Genomic DNA, 7537 nt, shown 5'->3' on the forward strand with positions numbered 1-7537 from the left:
ACATAATGTTTTCCTTTAAAAATATTTCGAAAAAGAAATTTCTTCACTGATTGACTAACTAACTGACTCTGAACTGACCTATCAACGCACAACCTAAACCGTTGGGTTTAAAAACTTGAAATTTTGACAGTTAGGTTTATTTTATGACGTAGCGTCTATGTGTTATTGTGTGTAGTGTGTACCTATTAGTTAGTGTCTAAGTCGTAGACACTCAGCAGTAAAGGAGTTTTGAAATTCCACCCACTTAGGGAGGTAAATAAGGGCTGAAAGTTTGTATAAAAAACCGCCATTTTTCTTAAAATAATGAACATGAAAAATTGGTATTTGAGCTTTCGGATAAAAAATAAAGAAATACATATTTCGGGTTGTTTGTACGTAAATTCCAGCCCTCAACCGATTTTAAAAATTCTACTCGAGGGAAATCAGAGCGGGTCAGTTAATACTTACATAAGATTCGTGCGGAAAAGCCGGAGCTATTCAATTTAACACTCAAATGTCAAATAAACACTGATCTAGCACCCACTTATGATTGCTCACTCCACAACTTTAGCCGCGCGCTATCATCAATCCTGTCATAATTGGTTTATACTCGTGACACAAGTGTCCAACTGTGTCCTGTAATTAGTATTGGTAGTTGATGTGTGTTGATTTATTATTCTCCTCAACTTACGTAAGTTAGAACGTGGTAGCGATCGGTAGGAGGACGCGCTCCCGGCGAGCGTTCCCCGCGACGCCGGCCGTCACTATGCGAAGTCCCTCTCAGGGCCACACACCGCGCATGTCTCCATCACAATAAGTCCTCACTCACACGAGCAGTTCCAAAGCTCGCACGATCCGTGAAACTTGCTCGTATTTTTCTTTACGCGCGGCCATTGTTTCAACGGGTGAATTCACGATGTTTTGAACATCCCCCGTTTCACAAATACTTTTCAACGTTCCACGGGATTCGTAAATTATTACGGGCAACATTCCAATAATTCCTTTCAGTGTGCACGCTGCTTATATGGCTCACCTTTTAAGTATTCATAAGCTAAGACCTACATTTGTAGAGACTATAACTGACTGATATCTTTATTTGGATCGTTGATCGATTTGCTACATATTATGATAATTTCCTTTTAGATTTTTTTGATAATGCTGGAATACGTTAAGCTTTTCGATTAATAACTCGAAATTGTGATAGAGATATATTATTTATTACTTAATTCATGTAGTATGAGCACAGGTATGAGCGTAGAGTTCTATTTGTTTGCGCAATCAGGTATGTTAAAACATTGCTTAAGTAAATAGATGAAATAAGTAAACATGTGAAAATTCGAGATTTGGACGCCCAGTCGTTTTACACCAATACTGTACGTAAATGACGTCACGAACGAATCAAATGTTCATGTAAATACAGAAAAGATATCGTCCTTTCTATTCTTCCTTTTTGGAAAATCGACTCTCATTTCAAATGGAAATCCAAAAATACTCGAACCTAAATTTATTCACTGGCAAAACCTTTTAGGAAAAATAAGTTACGTGCTGATGATTCTTTTTATGAGATTAATAATATTCTCGTATATTCGGTGCGTCAAGTGTAAATGGCTTTAAAATGAGATACAGTCAAAAGCTCGTTTATAACCTTTTACAAAACATGTAGTGAGATAAGAGGCACAAAAATGTTTTTGCTTTTTTTATCATTTTATTTTTAACAATGATAAAAAATGTGAAAAAATTGTGAAACGCTGAACAATGGCACGTCTGTCTGTTGAGCGTTGATATTCACACCGAGGTGCCTAAAAGCGAGTGAATGAATGAAATGGAAGAGGAAATAGGGGCCAGTGGTGGTTACGAGCATAAGATAAAAAATATTTTATTAAAGCTGACCTGGACTGGCACAAAGAGCAGCCTGGAGTAAAAATGGGAAAAAATACCTGTAGGTATTATTAAGTTTGCCTATGTTACGTAATTCTATTTTAGTTTAGTAAAAAAAAAAAAAAAAACAAAATGGTTGGCAGCAACACGAAATAATGTACGATTTTAAATTCAATGTATTGTTTGTCCTGTCGTCGCGCGTTGATCTAAGTTACGTCAAAGATCACAATCCTAGATAAATAGTAAATACACGTTTTGCACCAGTGAAAGCTAAAGAGTCGCCGACGATGTAGAAAAGCCCGAGATTTTGGACAAGCCTGGTGCAACAATCACTTGATATTTCCTTCTACATTCTACAATGACATCAAATACATGACAGCAAAAAGAAGTGGAAAATTATACTCGTGACTCAAATTTATTGTTTAATGCTTTCAGTTGTATATAGGAATATTTAGTGAGTTAGTGATTCCAAGAATAAGTAGGCATGACCAATAGCTGCAGCCAACTTGTATTGTATCACTCAATAGCTCTTTCTGTTTTAATAATTCGAATAAAAGGTTTTCTAATATAATATCTCGTCACCTCAACAACGGTATTTTTTGATCACATACCTACCATACATATTAAAGTATACCTATACAAAAACCTTTTATGAACATACAAAACATAGAACCAGCTCCCTTCTGCGGTATCCTCACAATGGTCAGATAAACGAATAAGTTATTCAAAGGGCGGATAAACAAATTCCTAAAAGCGGTCAACGCTCAGCTGTTAGCAAATGTTCATGCACAGCATTAATTACTTGACATCAAGTCAGTTCTACTACTGCTGTTAGTTTAAATTTTAATAAAAAGTTAAGATATACTTATAGCTCATTTAAAATGCCGTGATTTGATGACCTCCCTGGCGTAGTGGTGAGCATCTTGACTTTATGTGGTATGCTCCTAATTTGATTCCCGACAGGAACAATTCGGATTTGTAAATTGGCTCTGGTCTGATCTGTTGGGATACCTACTTCGGTCGTGGCTAGTTACCTCCTATCAGCAAAGGTGTGCCGCCAAACGAACAAAATGCTTCGGTAACAACTTTATCCGGGAAGTTTTCTGCATTTGTTTTTGTTTACCTTTTTTAGTAAGCTATGGACATACAAACAGAATACAAAAATAACCATTCATGATTAAATTAAATCCTAAATTAAGTAATTTTGGAGCAAGTAATTTGGCTATACTTTTTGTATCAGGCCTCAGTCGGGACACACATCAATCGTCACCACAAAACCCGCCAAAGCAGCTGTGGTTGACCTAATTAATGGGAGGTGAGCTCAGAGGGCAAATTAATCTCGATATAAAACCTTTTCGCTTTTCTTCACATATTTTTACGATTCTGTAGCAGACAGAACTGAACCAAGTGCGTTTAAATGTCTTCGGTATAAGTATAAGATAACGGGGTTTTAGTAAACTTAAGTTATTTTCAATTGAATACCAAATATTAATGTAAAAATTACTGTAAAAGCAATTGAATTAAAATTCGCCAACTGCACGTAATGTATCTCGCACAAGTAATAAATAATGAAACTATAATAATGCATCTGCAGTGTTTCCTGAAAAGTATGGAATGTAGTGATGAGGTCACAGTCCACTAAATTCTCTGCGGATGAGGTGGTTTTTGAAAGGTGAAAACACAAATTACGGTGACGCATTGGTAGTTCCTCTGGTGCTACAAACTCACTCAACCTTACGTAACCTTCTGCTTACGAGCTATTACCTATTATTCGTAATACGAAGTTGCGATCGGCATTGTAAGACCTTATCACATGTCAGTTATTAGCACAAAAAAGTTAAGGCAAGTCGGCCTAATTAATGTGAGGCGAGCTCTGGGGAGACATTAGCTGGGGCATATAACCTTTACCTATACTGACTCTTACATTGTATGCTTCTACATAAGTACTTATGCTTAAATCGGTTGTAATCTTTTTATTTTCTTGTTAGACGGAGTTTTTTAGGACATCTACAAATGCCTTGCACTTAATATCTCTATCCAACATTGGCAAAAACCAAAATAACTTGTTAAAAAATTATTATCCTGGAAAATAGTCTCATCAAATGAATTTTAAAAATATTTTGTTACCGACGCGCCTCAGCTTCGCTCATGTGGAATTTCTGAAAGCCCTATCTTATAGTGTCTATATTACAGAGAGAATCTAGGTACATATAAAATCTCAAGTTTCTAGACCCAGCGATTAGAGCTGCAGCTGTAGGTTGATATTTCAAGCATTCAGTTTCGCCTTTTATGTTTATTAAGGATATACGTTATCTTTAACTTCATCTAACTTTGGAAAACTTACAGTTTAATAACGTTGTTTGTCTTCAGAATTTATTTCACCAGGAGGCAGCGGATTGAATTTTTCATGTGGGTAACCAAAGGGTAAAATGAGATGGCGAAACTTTTCCGAATTTAATAAAATCGACGCAAATAAAATACCTCTTTGCTTCTAACTTTTGGGAACATTTAGGCTCAACGCGTATTGCGGGAGACGCCTGCAGCCTCGTGGTAATGCCCGTGCTTATTCCTGCATCAATCTCTTGACAGAAAATAATAAGAATGAATTAGAGTGAGGAAACTCTCAGTTTTGATCCTGAATCGACATCTGTTAAATATTAGGCTGAGTGCCGTGTAATCAAAGATACCTAGCCGTTTCATTTCCTACCTGGCGTCGAACGTAGGTAAAATTTGATGCCTGCTAGTGCAGGTGAAGCCTCGGCGTTTTGCTACAAGTTTCCTTAACTGTCGTGAGCTATAGTGAAACGCCACCGTCACGGACTACGGCGGGTGTGACGCCTCGCACCGCGTCAGTTCGACTCTGTCACAGTGTGTGCCTTAAGCCTTAGGCTCCACAAAAATATGGATGACATATTATTATATTTTAACAGAGCATTTATGCAGTTATCAATGTGCCTGTGAGATACTTCTCTCTTCTTTCCGATATTGCTTGTTATTGTTCCAACTGTTTCCATGAACTCGGTTAAAATTATAAATACCAGCGAAAATAATATTAGGTAGAGAGAAATAAAATAATCTTGTTAGAGAGGATAAGTTGTTAGAGATAATATAATTGAGGACTTTGGTACATGGACGTAGTTGTAAGCAAATATTCGATGCCATAAAATTCATCGTCTATTTTGTACGATGCGAAATAGACGACTATGTATAACTTCACGTCCTTAGATAAATTTTCTAGTCGTGACAAAAATTTTATCTGCACGTAAATTTGAATTTCATATTGGAAATTGGAAATACTTACTTCATCTTAAAATGTACATCATTTGTATGGTACGAAATACAAGGATAAAATTATCTAGTAGTATTACGAATGCGACATTTTTAGAAAATTATTAATTTTTAACCCCCGACCCAAAAAGAGGGGTGTTATAAGTTTGACATGTGTATCTGTGTATCTGTCTGTGGCATCGTAGCTCCTAAACGAATGAACCGATTTTAATTTAGTTTTTTTTGAAAAGTGGCTTGATCGAGAGTGTTCTTAGTTATAATCCAAGAAAATCGGTTCAGCCGTTTGAAAGTTATCAGCTCTTCTAGATACTGTAACCTTCACTTGTCGGGGGTGTTATAAATTTTTAATTTATTAATTATAATATTATGTGTCATTAGATAGATAGTACGTATAATATTATGTCTACTGAAGGAAATCCGTAAATTGATTGAAATACCTAAAATTTATTTTGGGGCCACGAATAAAGTTTAAACCATAAATTTTATTTACTAAACCGAATATTTATTTATTTACATCTACCGCTCCAGTCCAGTGGCACTTAAGAGGGCTCTCTCCGTCAGTCGTTTCATACAATCGTAGTTCCAATTTCATTTGAATATTAAGCAACCAAAGTCCATGAAATTTTGCAGACATATTCTAGAAACTAATATCTATGTCTGTGGTTTTCCAGATTTCTGTTAAAATATTCGGTTTCAAAGTTACGCGGTCTTAAAAATTTTCATACAAATCTTTGAGCCCCTGTAATTTTAAAACTACATATTTTTAGAAAAATCTAAAACACCACAGACACAGATATTAGTTTCTAGAATATGTCTGCAAAATTTCATGGACTTTGGTTGCTTAATATTCAAATGAAATTGGAACTACGATTGTATGAAACGAGTGACGGAGAGAGCCCTGTTAAGTGTAATCACGCCCATAACGAGGCCTGCGAAAATATGGAAAGGGAGGATAAAATATGCCTCAGCGTAAAAGGCATCATTAAAATTAGTGTTATCGATTCGCCAATCAGGTACGTAAATCTTGAATCTTATGAAAATATGCGTAGAGTTTTTTGTTCAGACCATGGCCATATCGGCACACTAGTTGTTTTTAGGTTCTGAAATATATGACCAATATTATATTCTTGGAGGGTGACCACCATTTTTTATCAGGTCGGCTATAAAAAGCCGGTTGATTTCTGCCGCGCGCTCATTGACGGCGTGGCGTTCGACAGTGCAACACGTGAAAAGTGTAATCTGACAGTGTTTTAGGGCTTATCAGGTCACGTGAGCTATATTTATCTGTTTTTGGGTTATTTTTGTAATTAATTTTGTGTAGAATTGTGATTATTTCGTGTGCTTTATAAAATGAGGTTGGACTGATCCTTTTTCTTTGTTTTTGGTAATTCCTTTGTGGAATAAAAATGAGGTTCGATTGTTTTGAATTGTTTTTTTATTTATTTCCGCTTCTGGTTCCTAAAATCAGAAGTGGGATAAAGAACTGCTAGAAGAAAACGCTCACATAAAGAATATCAAAAGGGAACAGGTCTACCCACATTTTAGAATTTTTTATGTTCATTTTCGTGTTTTGGTTCTACGTGTTACGTAAGTACCCTGTGTGTTTTCTTTTAATATTGCCACGAAATAGATCACGTTATTGATCGAAAGACCGATCCAAGGATGGCTCACGTGGCCAGGTTTGCCACAGTTCGCGAAACCCGTCTCGGGTTAGCTAGCGTTGAGATTGAGATCACATTCGCAAAGTTTTTTTGAGAAGTCGAACGCCATGACGCGCCATGATTACTTATAGGGACAGGGAATTTTCGTGAACTAGGTCCCAATCGACATTGTCATAAGACTCATTACCATCGGTTACGTTCTTGTAATATACGCTCCCGTAGGTCGAGTTGTGATCGATGTTTCAAGTCGTCATCTTTGTTGCTCACATAATTAGCAAAATACTTCCAGTACGAGGAGCCAAAATTGTAACCATAAAAGTTAAATCGAATGGTCAATTTTCATTTGTAAATTTTATTTTTAAAAAGAGTAATCATAATGTAGATGATTGTTTTGTTAAACAATTTTTGCTGCAAGATAGAAGAAAGTCGGTGTTATTTGCACTGTAGTTTTACCGAGGGTACCTGTAGATATTTTGCTTGACAGTGAATCAACGATATCACTTACGTAATTTATCTGAATCGATTGATAACCATTTTCAGTGTACTCAAACTACCGCATTTTGCATATAACGTGCCATTGACAGCCAAGAGGTAGAATGAAATTATTTTACGACGTTGAACTTCCCGAAAGTACATTAGAAATCATTTTCTATGAATAGTTAGATCTGTTGTATTAAAAACAGACATACTAAACCAACCAGGTGCTGCTTACATTTGAACAATGTGCTCGC

This window comes from Maniola jurtina, chromosome 2 (assembly GCF_905333055.1).
Source record: "Maniola jurtina chromosome 2, ilManJurt1.1, whole genome shotgun sequence".
Classification (NCBI taxonomy): domain Eukaryota; kingdom Metazoa; phylum Arthropoda; class Insecta; order Lepidoptera; family Nymphalidae; genus Maniola; species Maniola jurtina.